The following is a 17,865-nucleotide window of genomic DNA, read 5'->3' as shown; positions in this document are numbered from 1 at the left end:
AGATTGCATATGAGTTGGTGAAGTAATGAGTGTCTGTTATCCAGTCCGTAGGTGCATTTAATGTATGTCAATTTACCTCTTAGGTTAGCTGCATTTAACATGCAGTAAATAACTGTTACAGAACAGACAATTGTGTGCAATTCACAATCTCTGCCCTGATAGACCTGGGACCCCACAGGTGGTAGTCAGACATACTTATTTCAGGGCAGAGAGTGCAGAGAACTGTAGGGACTGAAGAAAGCCTGTCTGTGGAGGAATGGGGAGATGTCAGCTAAGGTGACATGTCCACAGTGCCTGAAAGGGTGGGTTGAGTTTTTCCAAGCAGAGATAGGACTGGTTGTGAATACCTGAAAGAGATGAGTAGCTGAAGAAACACACACAGGCATGAAAGGACATAGCACAGAAAGGGAGAATGAGACAGCTGGTGCACAAAAAGAAAAAGCTGCCAGGAATGAAGCAGTCCCCCATTTGATGGCAAGTACCTGAGGTAAACTGATTACATACTTGTTTAGAGTATCTGGCATGAAAGAGGAGATAACCAGGGCTCAGAGTAGCCCAAACACAAATGTAAGCTTATGGTATAAATAATTTAATTATACATTTTAAATTAGAAACAAAAGAATTATCTATTATTCTAATAAGCCAATGCTCTTAAAAATTAGATATACAGAAAACACAAACATGTACAGATTTTTAAGCAGACTATTAATATCATGGATTTGATGCTCATGAACATTTCTAGTCTCGATTCTGAGTCTTCCAAAGGTTAAAATCTGTTAGCTAATAAAAAGAAATTTAAATTATCCCAATTTTGAAGCTACCTTTCCACACAATCTTTGGGGCCACCTCTCAGTTTTCAAAACAAAAAGAAATCCTTAACAATTGATTGGCTGGAACACAGACTGAACTCCTGTTCAAAATACAGGTGGAGCAGAAACCTATTTATATTTTTAACAAGGACTTTAAAACTTAGAGAAGGAGGTAACCAAACATGACACATCTCTGGGCTTGAGTCAGGCCATGATCATAATGTCTAAGTCATATTTGAGCCTGTCACTCTCATTCAGGGTTACTACATCACCTGAGAAATTTCCAGATTAATTTTGTTCTTAATATTATATTTTAAGTTTATACTCTATTTTTTTAAATGCATAAATATGATAAGGTATTTTCCCATTTGTCTTGAGGGACCTTAGAATTCAGGAAAGAGCTCATCCTTTTCATATTCTTCTTACCTGGTCAGGGCCCTCAAATTCATTTCAGTACTAAATAAAAATACAGTTAATTGTTTTGGAGGTTGTACCAGTGGGAGGGAGAGGATATAAGGAAAGGGTGTAGGAGGGTGAATGTAGTGGAAATATTACGTACTTATGTATGAAATGGAAAAACAAGACTTGTTGAAACTATTCCAGGAATTGGGGGAGGTAGGATAAAGGAGAATGATGGAGGGAGTGAAATCAACTATTATACATTGTAAGAACTTTGGTAAATGTTACAATGTGCCCCCAGTACAACAATAATACAGTTAAAAAGAAAAAAAATACTGTTAATTGGATTATTTATTATTTCAATGGGTCTCACCACCACTTCTGAGGTTGGTTCTATCTAGAACCTAGTATACTATGATGTTCAATAAATAAGGAATCCAAAGAAGATTATTAGGCATAATATTAAAATGGATCTCATATAACTAACAAGTACCTTTTGTTCAACATGAGAAAAGGCAGAAACAAGGTAGAAAAATAAAATCAGGACAAAGTTAGGTTGCTTTACAAAATATGTCATAACAGTCTATATCTTGCTATGACCATTCATTTCAACAATTTAATTCTGGCATTTCCTAGCAGCCAAGGGGAAGAAGAATGCATAATCATACTTTCCATAAAATAAAATTAAATGAGTAACTAAAAAAAATGGCAAGTATCCCTACATCTGAGTTTGGGATCTTTTTTTCCCTTTGGGTGGTACTGGGATTTGAATTCAGGGCTACAGACTTGTGAGCCAAGGGCTCTACCACTTGAACCATGCCTCCAGAACTTTTGTTTTCTGGTTATTTTGTAGATAGGGTCTCATGTTTTGCCCAGGTGACATTGACCATGATCCTGCTATTTTATATTCCACCCTCCCACCCCCACCCCCCACATTGCTATGATAACAGGCACATGCCACTATTCCCAGCTATGATTGACAGAGGGTCTTGAGAACTCCTTGCATGGACTAGCCTTTAATGTAATCCTTCTGATCTCAGCCTCCCAAGTAGCTAGGATCACAGGTGTGAGCCACTAGCACATTCCTCAGATTTGAATTTTTGAGAAATTTATTTCATAAGTGTTCATAATGTAGACAACTTATAATATAGTTATAAAGAATAATCTGCCTTAAAACTTATTATCTATGATATTTGGTTCCAATAAATGGATCCGATAAAGTAAAAAGTATAGAGCTCATGAAAGTGACACTTCTTGGGGAACTATATGGTGGCTCACAAATTAGGTCCTCAAAGATATCTGAATAAAATGCAAAAAGAGGGTTTTTAAAAATTAGATTCCTCAAAATAAGTCAAGCATATGAATAATCACCAGCAATTCAGTTAACTTCTGGGGGTAAAATATTGTTTGAAAAGTGGCAGATGACAGGAAGGTAGAATATGGCAGGTGAGAGCTAAGGGTCCTTCTAGCTCTGAAAAATGATTTGTGATTCTTGATTCAATATCTTACAGACCCCTGCTATGTGCTATATTTCTCTGGATAAAAAAAGATTTCTACACACACACACATACACACATACACACACACAGACAGACACACACGTATCTTTGAGTGATTATTTCATATTTTTGCTATTCCGAACAATAAGTTTACTGCTACTTTCCTGTTAGTATAGTAGAAAAATTCAATATTTATACACCAACTGATCCATGAAAGTCAAGAAAGAACAGACAGCCTCTGTCTTTTAAATTGTTCATCTGTCAACTCAGATGAAAGTAGGAAACTCTCATCAAATATTCAAAACTCCTTTCAACAGATTCTGTCAGACAGAAATTTCTAAATTAATATGCATATAGGCTCATAGGCCAAAGAAGGAATTTCACTTCATACTGACTTAAATTCTGATTGCATTTAACCCATAAGGAATTTTCCCCACCATAAAAAACCCTGAAGAGAAGACATGACTAAAATGTGGGGCTTCTGAAAACTTGGGAACAAAATTAGGAAAAGAAGACACAGTCCCCAGCAACTGGATGAGAATGACAGAAGGGAGGTTAACAAAATTATCAATCTTAGTAGAAATCTGAAAAAGCAATAGTATAATCTTCACTTTTACAATATCATTGTACCTATGCTGTATCTTTATGCATATATCATACATATGTATGTAACACAAGTAGCCCATAATTCTGGAAATGATATCTATAAACCTGGCTTAGAACATTTTGAAATACCTTTCTTTCAAACTCAGAAAGAACAATTATGCAACCAAGTAAAAACTCATTTTCAGATTCTTTTAAAGTTAGCAGGGACCTGACATTTTTTCTACAATGAAAAGTGCTTTGGGTGTGTTGTCTTGGAGATTTGAATACAATGCAGTTTTGCTGAAAATGGCATGTCTTTCTAAAGACAAGAACAATTCTTGGCAAATTTCCAAAAAAGTCAAAGTACACTGTTTCTTCAATTATTCTGTAGTTGCATTTGTGAAAAAATCAGAATATATTAAAACTCTGCAGAAAATACTTTAAATGTGTAACATAGTCTTAAATTCATTGCTCACTTATGAGCTGTTTTTTCACCTTTATGAAAGCCTAAACAGTAAATATCATGTGAGATATATGCTACATGTGAAAGTGTGATCCCTCAAAATTCATATTTTTAAGTCCTAACCTCAGCCTATGACTTTATTTGGAAATAGGGTCATTGCAGATGTAATTAGTTAAGATGAGGTCATGCTGGAGTACCGTAGGTCCCAAATTCAAGATGACCAGTGTCCTTTAAAAAAAGGAATGTATAGATACAGATATAGACACAGAGGGAGATAATGATGTGAGGGTGAAGGAAGACATCTGGATGATGCTTCACAAGCCAAAGCATACAAAAGAGTCCCAGAAAACCATCAAAGCTGGGAGAAAGGCATGGAAAAGATTCAGACAGCCCTTAGAAGAAACCAACCCTGCCAACACCTGGATCTCAGATTCTTGCCCCCTGAATAGTGAAACAATACATTTCTGATGGTTAAGCTACCCAGTCTATGGTTTTGTTGTAACAGTCCTCAAAAACTAATACAACATGAGTTAGAGTGAGACTTCTCAATGGATATCTTCTTGTGTCATGATCTTTTAAGCCAAGTGAATGTAGTGCCCATTCAATATATTACATTTTTCATATAATCCCATACAAGGGAGGTATTGCCTTATGGAAAGAAGAAGAATGTGGGAAGAGAGTCATGAGAATCCAATAGATACCATTTGTCTGGGTGGGGGAGGAGAAGAAGCATGAGTACCTAAAGAACATCCCTGCATTTCTGCAAAAAGTACCTTCAGTCACAGCCTGGATAGCATGGCAGCAGCAGTACAGAATGAGAAAGGAGGGCTGCCTGTAAGCCAGAACAATCAGCCAGTCATCTTCCAGAACATGGCAGTCTGCAACCTGGATCTGTTTCCTTGCAGGTTGAATTTTTTAAAAGGGAAGACCTTAAGGAACTCACTTTAAGGACACCTGACACCTTCAGGAAAGTGCCTGTTACGGATATTCTCTCAAGGGGCAAAAATATTACTAAGCACCAATTGAAGTCACCATGGAAAGGTAACCATTGTGCTCTCAGGCAACTTACAATCTATCTGTAGAAGGCCATGCTAATCAAGTGTGACATATATAATGTGATTAGTGACCCAGCATGAATGTTAAAGAAATACAGTATTCTGGGAGATTATGTGGGGGCTCTATCAGAATTAGAGGTTACCCCAGGAAAAGACATTTATATTGTGACACGAAGGAGACTGGGAATTCACATGGCAAAAGTAAGAGTGGGTTCCAAAGAGACTCTTCCAGGCAAAGGAAATGGTGTGTGAAAAGTAATGAGGTGAGAAGGTGTTCTGCGCAGGGGAAATGTGCACAGGCTGGGGTATAGAAAGAAAGGTAGGCAGAACAAAGATAGGCAGAGGTCAAACTGCATGGGCTGGCAGGCCACAATGAGAGTTTGCACCCAGTAGTATTAAGCAAGGATCAGACTCAAGTTTTTAAAAAGAGCACTATCCCATTGTGTTTCCCTTGTTCACAGTCCAAGTGTTTTAATGCCTTCCCTTTCTTCTCGCTACACCTGCATTCATTTTTCCCTCTGGTTACTCTTAAAATAAAAGCCCTAACACTCACAGAGTTAATAAAGCGTTCTCTTATAAGAGAAATTGCAAATGCTTTCTTGTAGGTTCACAACCATCTAAAGAAGTAATAGAGGATGATATTTTCATTCTTACTTAAGAATTTAAAAACTAAGTCAGCCATGGTGGCACACATTTGCAATCCCAGCACTGGGGAGGCTGAGGCAAGAGGATCATGAGTTGGAGGCTACCTAGAGAATTTCAAGCCAGCCTGGGCTATATAGCAAGACACTATCTCAAAATAATAAAATTGATTTTAAAATAAGAAGCAAGGTCCAGAAAGGCTGTGTAGCTTACCCCAGGATCACCTAGACAATAGTGGCAGAGCCTGGCTTTACACACCAGCCTGCTGACTCAGAGTCAACACGCTCCCCACTGTCCCTTGTGGGTTCTGAAAGGAAAACAAGAGGCACAGCGAGGAGACAATACTCAACACCACCTATTACACAGGCAGCCTGAATCCAGAGGTAAACCAGAAAGGAAAAAGAAGAATAATGCTCAGCATTCTGGGACTAGAATTAACCTAGACCATGTTACAACTTAAGGCCCTGAAGACTCTCAGATGCTCTGTGACCCTTCTTCATCTGTGTTTTGGATGCAGATGTTTCCCTCAGATTACAGTATACGGGACATCTAATAAAGAAATACACAAAGCTTCTCATTCCATTTAGAATTGGATGGGATGGGAAGGTAATATAAAAGTACTAATGAGAACATTCTGGAACACACAAAACAATTTTCTCTATGTCTGTTCACCTCAAAACTCATATAACAGAGACAACTTGATGCTTAGATTCAGCATTCTAGTTAGTTTCAGAAATCCCGAACAGCAATTCATTGTAGTAAAAAAGAACACTGGCTCTGCAATCAGCAGACTTGAACTCCTGTCCCAGAATCTGCCACTTAATAGTCACATGGCCGTAGGATTCCTTTACCTTCCTGAAAGCATAGGAATAGTTTATCTTTTGAAGAGTTCTTAGACAGCAGATGTCACAAACTTAAAGCCCAGAAGCCATATCTGGTCCACAGACAGAGTTTCTTTTGCTCACAAAATTGTGGAAGTATTTTTTAAATTTCTTTGGAAGAATCCTGCCTTCTCCAGTTTGGCAGTCTATTCACTCCTCCTATTGGTCCTTTTCTGACCCCATCAGGGGCTTTATTCCCTGCTCTGGCCCAAGGGCATTGGAGTTTAACCTCTTTATCACAGATGCAAGTTCTCAGTGAATAGTCTGGTTCTCTGAGATTTGAGCACCTGTAACCTGATAAAGTGACATCCTGCAATTTTAATTTCAACTTTCATTCTCTGTTGTTCCTCATCTTCTTCATAGTCCCCCTGGTGAAGTTCCGTGAGTCTCTTCTCTTGCATTTTACCTACTCCCTTTCTCGGTCCCATTCAATGTCATGGCCTTAAATATGATCAATTACTGATGACTTCCAAGGGTGTATATCTGGAGCAGATGTCTCCCAGGGACCCCAGACTCATTTATCTAACCACCTGACTATCTAATACTGGGGTAATTGTGCATCCCAGTTTATCCCGAATCTTCCTGGTTTGCATAGGAATGTTCTTAATTGTGCCTACCATCCCAAAAGCGTATCATCTGATTTATTATTTGCCCTGGGGTTTTCATTTTTAATGAAATATTATCATTATCATTGTCATTTTAATTTCAAAGAAATAGGATGAGTTTGTAAGATCTCCATTTTATACTTTCACTTTGTCTAGCAATGTATAAGATGCATGGGCAATAAATAGAAATTTGAATGTGGTTACATTCAAAACAACCCATCTCTCTTTTTTGAGCCCTTTTCAGATGAAATATGACTAAAGTCTTTCTCTCGATATAACATGTAGCATACTTACTGGTTAGAAAAATAAACACATGTACTGGATACAAGATATGGCTAGCTCCTTCTGGTGACAGGTAGTGGTGGGAATGTTCTGGAAGTCAGCCACTTGGTGTGCAGCCACAAATACCAGGAGGGCCTGTAAGATGCACAAGGACACAGGCAGCCAGTCAGTGGGTGAGTTCCACAGGAAGTAGGAAATTATAGGTTAGGCCTACATGAAAAGTAGGTAAGAAGTAGAGATCAGATTATGAGCAGATTAATCTCAATGTTTTTATGATAGAGGTTTGCCATTTGCTTACTGCATTGTGTAAATCTGCAATTACTTATTCATTTTGCTGTTTGACAACATCTTTCATTTATGTAATAAATATTTTCATCAGCAGTAAGCTAAAAAATGAGGTACATATTTAATACAAAAAATTAGACATGAAATTTACCTGTCTAAGAAATATTGGAGGCTCAAAGTGTAACTTCTACATAATGTTGCTATTTACCATTCACCATGGGGCCGTAGTGACATCAGTGATCACATGCAAACCAAAAGATACAAATCTGCTGAAGAAGCATCTGTACTTAACTCAAGGTTAATTTAATAATTACTGCAAGAAGACTATGCCCAGAGCTGATTCTGCACATGCAACTACAAAATTCACATTAAATATCACTGAATGATGAATGAATTTTCAAAATTAAATTACTACTCATAAAATTACTTTAGCTCATTTTTGATTCCAAGTTTTCTTATACATGTGAGAAAGCTGAAGTGATAATAATGATTGCCAGTTTTATTCCAACAACATGATCAAATACTAAATAAAGACAATCACTTAAGGTAATTTCTGTAGGGTCAGATTTTTCATCCAATTAATAGAATCAAAGTAAAGCTCTTGTAAGATTAGTGTCCCTAATATGAAACACCTAGCATCATTGAGAATGGTGTGGTTAATTAATTTTAAAGGTAAACATTGAAGATAAAATATTTTTATAGTAATAATATATATATATAAGTTTGTAATGCATTGAGTTATGGACATAAATTCTTACTAAACTAAGAATCTTATGAGGCATAAATGTGCTAGGACTTGGCTGTAATATACATATAATATACACTATAATCAAATAAGTTGTGACATCTAATTAAAATTGACACTCCACTTACCAAGTTTAAAAATATTTCATACATACATACATACAGCTGGAGTAAACAAATTTTGAAGTAATATGCAAAGTTGGTATTGAAATTTTATGTAAGGGAGAATGTACTCTGTGTTCGATAAATGTCATCAATCAAATTTTAGGAAACTTACTAAAATACATTCCTACAAAAACAGTGGGGGGAAATGAAAAAAAAATCAGAAATTGCATGTTATATTTTTAGCTTTGAAATTTTCTAATTGTACTTTGGAATATCTTCACTTATTGAAGGCCTCTTTTGAGGAAACTCAACTTGAATAATGTTATGTTCTGCATTGGAATGGAATTTTGTTAAGAAAAACTACAAATTTGCACCACTTATATTTAGAAAACATCCAAAACAATCATAAAAACGTAGTTTCTGAGTTTTGTCTTATAAAAGTGGTTGAATGGGGATAAAATTGTTGAAAATATGGCTGCTCAATCTACAAATTTTAATGCAGAAAATGGGTTAATTTGAAATTAGATTAACAGCTTGCTAAGTGATATTATCTTTTCTTTAGCAGGATTTATGTTGAGTTTACTAGGTATCTATGCACCTAAAAAGAACAGAATATAGCAATTAGAATATGATAAATCTACAGAGGAAAATTCAACTGAAGGTGTCAATAAATTTAACTTAGTGACCATAGAAGGTGACTTCGAAGAAGACAGCAGAAAATTTTGTGAAAAGGAAATAAGAAGGCCATATAAACAATATTCTCAGAAAACATCCAGAGATGGTATAGGATACAGATACAATCAAGTCCATATACCCAAAATAAATATTATCTTTATATTTTAATATTAAAATAATGCTTTCTTATTGTACACAAATAGAAATTATTATTTATAAATAAATTATGTTTGAAAATAGTGTTCAAATAAAAATATTTCACAACTACAAAAAAAAAATTAATTTGTAGGAATAAGAGTTCTTATTCCTATATAAGAAACTATAGGAGTTTCCTATAAGAAACTTGGAAGTTATCACTCCATATAACAAGTAAAAAGCAGAAAGAATAAAAAAGCCAAACCCCTTGGATGTATAAGAGACAGGAGGACACAGAGCAAGCACTTGCCCCAACTTAGAGAGACAATCAGATGAATAAAAGGAGGCACACTTTGCCTGAGCAGACACCCACAAGCATTGGGAAATACTGCTGAGTAAGAAGGACAGACTGTAATTGGAAAACTACTAGAGGCTCAATACAGATAGATAAGCCTGAAAATTAAAAATAACTATAGGGGTCTCAGTCAGAGGGGAACCCCACACTTTGGCAAGCTTCACCTCTAGGTTCTCAACCAGGTTCTCATAGTATATTTCATAGAAAATGCTCTTTGGTCTTCAGGCATTAAGAGGGTAAAAGTAACCATTTTGAAATATTTCAGAACATTCTGTTCTGAATTGTGTCCTCAAGAGAAACTATTAACCAGATCGTAAACTAAGAGGATTTTCTCAGAGCCCAACTGACCTGAGGAAAGGGAAATACCCAAGTCCAGCTAACTCTACTTAAGAAATGGGGATAATGATAACTTGTGTAGCTCGTAGTCCAGAGGCATGGCCTCATAAAAACTGAAATCTAATTTTAGGATTATAATTCCAAAGTTCCCTGTCACACACATATACATAAGCATCACATTAACTGAAGATGAGTTTACAGCAGATCTTTTCATTCTGTACATTGTGTCTGGCTATCAAGAAAAAGTTACAAGACAGACTAAAAGGCTTAACAAACAGTTCGAAGAGACAGAGCAAACATGAGTACCAGACTCAGATATGGCAGGAATTTAAAACAACTATAATTAGTATAGTAAGTGACCTAACAGGTAAATTAGACAATATTCAAAAACATATGGACAATATAAGTTGAGAGATAAAAATTCTAAGAAAAGAATGAAAAAGAAATGATACAAATAAGAAATACTATAAAAGAAATGAAGAGTTATTTGATGGGTTTATTAATACACTAGAAACTGCTGAAGAAAGCATTTTTGGGCTAGAAGGATATCACACTAGAAACCACCAAAAGTGAAAAAGCAAAGAGAAAGAATACTGAAAAAAAAAGAGAACAGAGTACCCAAGAAATTTAGGACAACCATAAAAGGTAAAATATGCATAATGGAAATACCAGAAGAAGAAAAAGAGGAAGGAACAGAAGAAATAAAAGAATCAATAATGACATATTTTATCTAAGTTCATGTCATACCAAACCACAGATCCAGGAAGTTCAGAGCATATCATGTGGATACATGTCAAAAACAAAACAAAACAAAAACTACACTGAGACATGTCATTTTTAAGCTACAGAAAATTCAAAGCTAAAGAAAATTTGATAAAGAAATTAAAGGGAAAAATACCTTACTAATAGAGGAGCAAAGACATGAATTGCTTTTGACTTCTCAGAAACCATGCAAGAAAGAGACTTTAGAGTAAAATATTTAGAATTGAGAGATAAACAGTCACCATCCTAGAATCCTATATGTTGCTGTAATTTAGCAAAGATGAGGCAAGTATCATGGGCAGGATCAAGAACCTGCCTCTGGAACACTTGGAGGACATCCGGTGTTTGTCAATTTAAAATGGAGCTGTTCGTTTTTAATTATTTGAGATGCTCTCTTGCTGTGTGGCCTAGGCTGGTCTTAAACTTCTATGCTCAAGTGACCCTCCTGCCTCAGCTTCCCAAATGCTGGGATTATAGGGGCAATTATAGGGATTTTAAGAGCAATTTTTACAGTATGCAATAGATAATTATTACCAAGCCATATGACTTCTTAGGCTTTGAAACGAGCCTCCATTAAAACAAAATTGCTTTCAGAATCAGATCAAGATAAATAAGTATTCTTTTTCATCTTCAATTCCCACTCTATTCAGATCAGAGTTAAAAACAATTTTTAGTCTGTGGGGAATGATAGGCATTTCAGGCTTAGTGATGTTTATTAGGTAGAGGAGTTTCAAAAAACAAACTAAGAAATTTTAAGATACAGTAGTGGACATTGTTCTAAAATATAAATGAAATAATTTCCTTAGTCTATCTTCGTTTTCCTCTCAAAATTATAGATACTGCACTGACTTTAGGAAAAGGAGGTTATTATAAAAGGTTTGAGATGTTTTCAATTTTTGCTGTTAGTAAATTCTCTTTACTATCAGTTCCTTCATGAACATTAGCTGAATTGTTGAAGGCTTCTTGTGAAAAAATATAGTTTGTTTATCTTATGAATATATATTTTCTCTATCTAGGTTGTCAACTCTATGATTTGCATCTTACTGCTGAAAATATCAAGCAAATATGAAGTTAACATCAAATATCTGGTGCAGTGTAGATTTTGGGGGGATTTTTTTTATTGCTATTATATCACTCATCTATTATTGCCCTTGTTTTATTAGAACTCAGCCAACATGGTTAGTATTTGAAGAGAAATTACTGCTCCAGAGATCTAGATTCCAAGAGATTTTTTTTTTTGGTGGTACTGGAGTTTGAACTAAGGGCCTCATGCTTGCAAGGCAGGTGCTTTAACACTGGAGCCACTCTACCAGCCCTGTTTTGTGCCTGGGGCTGGCTTTGAGCTGCTGTCTTCCTGATCTCTGCCTTCTGAGTAGCTAGAATTACAGGCATGAGCCACTGGTACCTGGGTTCAAAGAAATATTTAAATAAGTTTTAAAAGCACACTCAAGTGGGCATACATAATTTTTGGCTGTGAGGAGTGCTACTTCTCTTCCCAACTCTACAAAGCCCTGATTACTAGGAACAGACTAAACCTGAATGAAAACTTTTAATGGTATTTTGTGATTTAAAAAAGGAGTATGATTAAATAAGCAAATGACAGGACAGGGGCATGGCTCAAGTGGTAGAATACCTGCCTAGCAAGCATGAGGCTCTGAGTTCAAGCTCTAGTACCACCAAAAAAATGTAAGCAAATGTTAAAGTACTATAAGCTATTATAAATCATTAAGTATAAGGGAGAAAACACAAAATTTTCCCTTATTTCATTTTGGTAAGCTTATTCTTGTTTACTTTTATAGCTTCCTTGAATGTTCCTGTTTTTCTTTTTTTGGTAATGGTACTGGGGTTTGAACTCTGGACTTTACACTTACTAGGCAGACACTCTACCACTTGAGCCATACCTCCTGTCCTTAATTAATTTTTATTTCTATTTTGTTTCCATATAGACAAAATTATTAGAACTCAAAGGCTTTTCTAAAGGAGATATTTTGTTCAAGCTAAATGGTGGAGATGAATGGTAGAGATGACTTTATATGAGGGACGATTTCTCTGTTATGCAGTATTTACCCATATTAAGTTTGCATAGAAAGTAATGTTCATAATGTGCTTATGGGAAATTTATTAAATTCTTGAGTAGGGAAAATGGCAGTTGAATATTCTGAGGTCTAGTTATGGTTTTCCTTTTAAGTTGGGCTCTTAAATATAGCAGTCAGTCCTTTTAACTTTCTGAAGTTAAACTAGGGTTGAGCTATGTCTCAAATTCTCCTGATTGTAAAATGCTTCTCTTTGAAATGGTGTCATTAGCTGAAGCAGCTCAGTCTCTGTTCAAGCCTGGAACTCTCCAATCTTCCTACCTCAGCCTCCCAAGTGCTAAAGTTAAAGATGTGTACCACTGTGCCCTGCCCTCTAGAGAAATATTGACAGAAGGTTCTCAGTCATATGGTCCATGTTTAATTCTTAGGGCACAGTTACCATATTACTCACTACACATTGTGTTTAACTTCTTCTACCAAGGATTTAACGTGTGTACCTTTAGTCAGTCCTGTAGGCCAATTAAAGAGGTAAATTTAAGAAAACTATTTTATTATTGGCCTGCTTTTTTTTATTGCTTTAAATTTAGTGTCTAATATAGAGGTCTTAATTTATAAATTTTATCTGATTTCTAAGAGGAAAACTAGAAAACATCTGATAATTTGAACAAGGTAGTATGTATGTAAAAAAGGAAAATTCTCATGAGAGTTAATATATTTCTGTATTATATCTGAAGAATGCATAATTGTAAGTAGGCAAAGTTGCCATTTTTAAATGTGGGAAAATGACTGCTAAGTCTTTTCATAGTGATGCCCAAATTATAGTAGCTTAATCTAGTAATTCTGTTAAAATAACCCATGTGTCTAATAGTGCACAAATGCTTTACTGGATTTTCTCATGTAATTCTTACTTTAAAACTCAGTGAAGTACTGTTTTATGTGTGAAGTGGGAATAACTGAGGTTTAGAGAGGTTAAGCATCCTGCCCAGTATTAGTAGGTGGTAGATTTGGATTCAGAAAAAGCACGTTTGCAACCAGAACTGCCTCTCGTTTTGGGAGAAGCATGCTTATAAAGAGGTATTATCTATACCTGTTTATAATACCTTATATTAACAGTGTCTGTTGTATATAGGGTTGTTCACATAACTTTAAATTTTTTTCTGTGTTAATCTCTAGTTAGGATGTTTTTGCAGAACAAATACCATAAACCAGAGGTTCTTTACTTATGCATTTTTCTGTAAGGAAGACCAACAATTTATTAGTATTTGAAAAGTTTTTTTTAAACTAAATGTGTTAAACTGTTGTTTTTATTACAGTGTCAAAGTTTTACTGTAGGATTGAGATAAAATGGAAATGTCAAAGTAATGGTTACTTTGGGGATAACTTACACTGGGATGTAATTAAGAGCTCATACAGCAAATGTTATAGAGAAGCTTGGGCTTCTCCTGTTTTGTTTTCCTTGATGGTGGGATGGCTTGAGTGAAGCCAGTTGATTAGGATATTTACCTGTTAACTAAATTTTCATAGAATAAAACCCCATCAGTTTGTAAGGATTTAGCTTAATTGAGGTGTTTTAAAATAATAGCTATCATTAGATTTGTACTCAGTAGATGTAACATAGTTTTGCAGTCCTTAGTTCAGAAATTAAATATAAGCACTTGCTTAGTTGAAGACCCTTGGTCTTCCTAACCTAAATTCCAAGTCCATTGTTCATATTATGGAGTCTAGGGGAGCAAAAAGGTCAATAATACTATTAGTGATGATATGCAGAATATTTGTTTTATGCTTTCAAGTGGTCACTTTTTATGTTGTTAGTAGATGAGAATACTGTTAGTGGATGTAGAGTAAATGTTATTTTCTGTTGTTTCTTAAATAATAATCATTTAGGTAGATAGCCTGTGATTGATTGGTGGTAGGCCTCCTAGGGATAAGAGTGATAAGAATTATGGAGATTATTATTAGTTTTTTATATCATGTATGAAGCAGTCATAATGTTGTGTTAGAATTTAAGTTAAATATTATAACTATAATATGGATTAATAAATTCAGAGTTATTACTGATGGATTGTACATGATGATAGCTATTCATCCTGTATGGGCAATTGATGAATAGGCTAAACTCCATCATAAGTGAGTCTAGTTAAGTCCTCTTATACCACTTTCTAGGATAGATAGTATGGCTGAAGTAAGGATTACACTTAGGTTGGTTGGTGTTGAGATTTAAAATAGAATTGATGTGCATTAAATTCTATCATGTAATGGGATTATTCCTGATGTAAGTGGGATTCCTTGTATTCTGGTATTCAAAAGTGGAATGGGGCTAGTTGTAACTTTATAAGCACTGCTAGGGTTATTATAAGTGATACTTAAGAGTAATGGTTATTAATAGTCCATTATCCTGAATGAAGCATATTTGTGATAATAGCAATTATTAGAATTATTGATGCTGTTGTTTGTATTGAAAAATATTTAATGACAACTTCTGTAGAGTGGGGGTTTTCTTTGTAATTAGGATGGGAGTAGTATGCTTATTTCTAAATCTCCTCAAATTAATAATCATTGTGAACTAAGTATTATGAATATAGTACCTGAGAGGAGATTCGCTAGGTTAATGGTGGTTAGTTAGTAAGGAAAGGATATCAAACAGTATTTTCAGGGTATGGGCCCTCCACCCTATTTAGCTGACCTTGTAGAATATGGCATCTTAAGTAGCATGAATTTTTTTTTTCTTTTTGTGGTACTGGGGTTTGAACTCAGGGCCTCACACTTGCTAGGCAGGTGCTCTACCACTTGAGCCACTCCGCTAGTCCTTTATTATGATGGTTTTTTTGAGATAGGAACTCATGAACTATTTGCCTGGGCTGACTTTTGACCTTGATCCTCCTGATCTTTGCCTCCCAAGAGCTAGGATTGTAGGGGTGAGCCACTGTCACTCTATAGCATGAAGATTCCTATAATTCTAGAAATAAGAGGAGTTGTGTATGTCATACCTTGATTACATTAAAACTATGAAAGTAACTTTTTATCAGACATAATTATTATGTTTGAGGAGGGATACTTGATATAATAATGGGTATAGAGATGTGTCATATGCATAGGACTTGTGTTTAGGATATAGTTTTTATAATAAATGTATAAATTGGCCATACTGAAATCAGGGGTAGGAAACTTGGAGTTCATAGGAATGAAGCAGTCAAACAGAGGGTTTTGATAGTAAAATTAGTTGTATGGCATGTGGGGATTATGAAATGCTCTTAAAAGGATTATTGTTAAAGCATTTATCATATGAATTATGAAGAACAGAATGAATGGGCCTGAGGTATATTTGACATTAAAGTCTGAGACACATCTGATTCTTCTTCTATAAAGTATTAGTCAGTTTCTGCTAGTATTGAAATAAGTCATATCATTCATTGCTAGTGGTTATGATGGTCTTACATAATCATATGTGTGCTGAAGTGGAAATAAGTGCTGATGGAGTAAAAGATCCATTTGTTAATAAAGGTAGAATAATAGCTAGGATTACTTTATATGTTATTGTTTGTATTGTGGCCCAAAGTATTCTTATCAATGCCTATTTTGAATTTGATGCTTATCTTTTTTCTCTCTCTCTCTTTTCTTTTTTTTGGTGGGACTGAGGTTCAAACTCAGGACTCCACACTTGCAAAGCAGGTGCTCTACCACTTGAGCCACACCTCTAGTCCTGATGCTTATCTTTAGCAGGGAATAAACAGCAAGTTTAGATATAACCAGGATGAATAGAATTCTCATGTTTATATTGATTAGGGGTTGAGGTACTGGTAGTGGAATCATATAGCAAGTGTGGGGGATAATGCAGGTGCAACAGTAACTAAAAGAATGAAGGGGTCCTGGGATGTTGCTTAAGGGGTAGAATGCCTGCCTAGAAAGCAGCAGGCCCTGAATTCAAGCCCCAGTGCCACCAAAAAAAAAAGTTTAAAAAAAGCAGTGGATGATGGTGGTGGTCATAGCAATTCTTTGATGAATAATTTTATTGCATTAGGATTGGGTTATAACAGGCAAAGTATAAAAATATTGTTAAGGAGGAATTGAATGAGGATTTACCTATTGCTCCCAGTGTTCTGTAGATTTTGTTTTTGTTGTTTGTTTGGTTTGGTTTGGTGGCGGTTTGTTTTGTTTTTGGAGTGTGGGGATTGAACCCAGGGTCTCTCCCTTGCTAATCAGGTGCTCTCAAGTGGCGCTCAGGCTCCACTTGAGCTATGCCTCCAGCCCTTTTGTCTCTTTTTTTTTTCTCTTTTCTGTTTTGTGTTTATTTGTTTTGTGGTATTAGGGTTTGAACTTAAGGCCTTCAGCTGGCTAGGCAAGTGCTTTGCCACTTAAGCCATGACTCAGCTCTTTTGTTTTGTTTTGCTTTTTTGATAAGGTCTCACTAACATTGCTGGGGTTGGCCTCCAAGTCCCAATCCTTTTGCTTCTGCCTCCTAAGTAGCTGGGATTACAGGCGTGTACCACCACTTTTTAAGATTTTTGAGTCTATTCTCCTGTAGTATAGGCTGAGTAGTCTTAATTATGGCTATTACAAATAGAAGTCAGTGAGCCAATTGTGAATAAAATCAAGTGGTATTTTTAGATGGAAGTAACTTTTCTATAAAGTAATAAAACTGATTGTCTTGAGTGTATTGATGTCGTGATCTATTTCCAAAGAAATCCCAAAAGTGTTCTGAGTGATATTAAATGAAATGATTTCTGGATTTTGATGGGAGAGTAGAATTTTCTTGAAGTTGATGTCATGTTGATTTTGAGTGTTGGGAGCTAGAACGAAGAGTTTAATCTCAGAAACCTGGTGCAGTGACCAGTGTACCATGTTGCTTTTTGTTTGTTACCAATGTGTTTACTAAAGACTTCAAATATTTCCTTTAACCTTCTATGACTTGCAGGGTTCCGAATAGATGATAATCAAAAGGAGAATGGAAGAAGTTAGACATACACGTGACCTTACCATTGCTCTTACGTGTGTTATAAGATCACTTAGTACTTAGAAGAATGACTTTGCAGATATCAATTGATTTTGACTTTTCAAATTGATGCATCATCCTTTTACATTAGTGTTTCTCAGTGATGGTCAGAAACACTGCAGATTTTCCCAGGTAAGGTGTTTAGGATGCAGATTCCTGAGGGGATCCCTCCCTGTCACTACCTTAGGTGGGCCTTGGGTAGGGCCCAGGAATCTGTTTTTCAAA

The 17,865-nt window shown here is 35.6% G+C and overlaps 1 long non-coding RNA gene across 4 annotated transcripts in view; it reads right to left on the bottom strand.

The window, feature by feature from the left end:
• The window catches only part of LOC141415528 (uncharacterized), a 128,878-nt gene that overhangs the window by 46,821 nt on the left and 64,192 nt on the right, over nt 1–17,865 (bottom strand). For all 4 annotated transcript variants that reach the window (XR_012440495.1, XR_012440496.1, XR_012440497.1 and 1 more), the window contains exon 2: nt 7,233–7,355. This is a non-coding gene — a long non-coding RNA (uncharacterized lncRNA). The remainder of the gene's footprint in view (nt 1–7,232; nt 7,356–17,865) is intronic.

Source organism: Castor canadensis, chromosome 13, assembly GCF_047511655.1.
Source record: "Castor canadensis chromosome 13, mCasCan1.hap1v2, whole genome shotgun sequence".
Lineage (NCBI taxonomy): Eukaryota > Metazoa > Chordata > Mammalia > Rodentia > Castoridae > Castor > Castor canadensis.
Note: the sequence above shows the minus strand (reverse complement) of the source record. Positions and strands in the feature narration are given on the sequence as shown.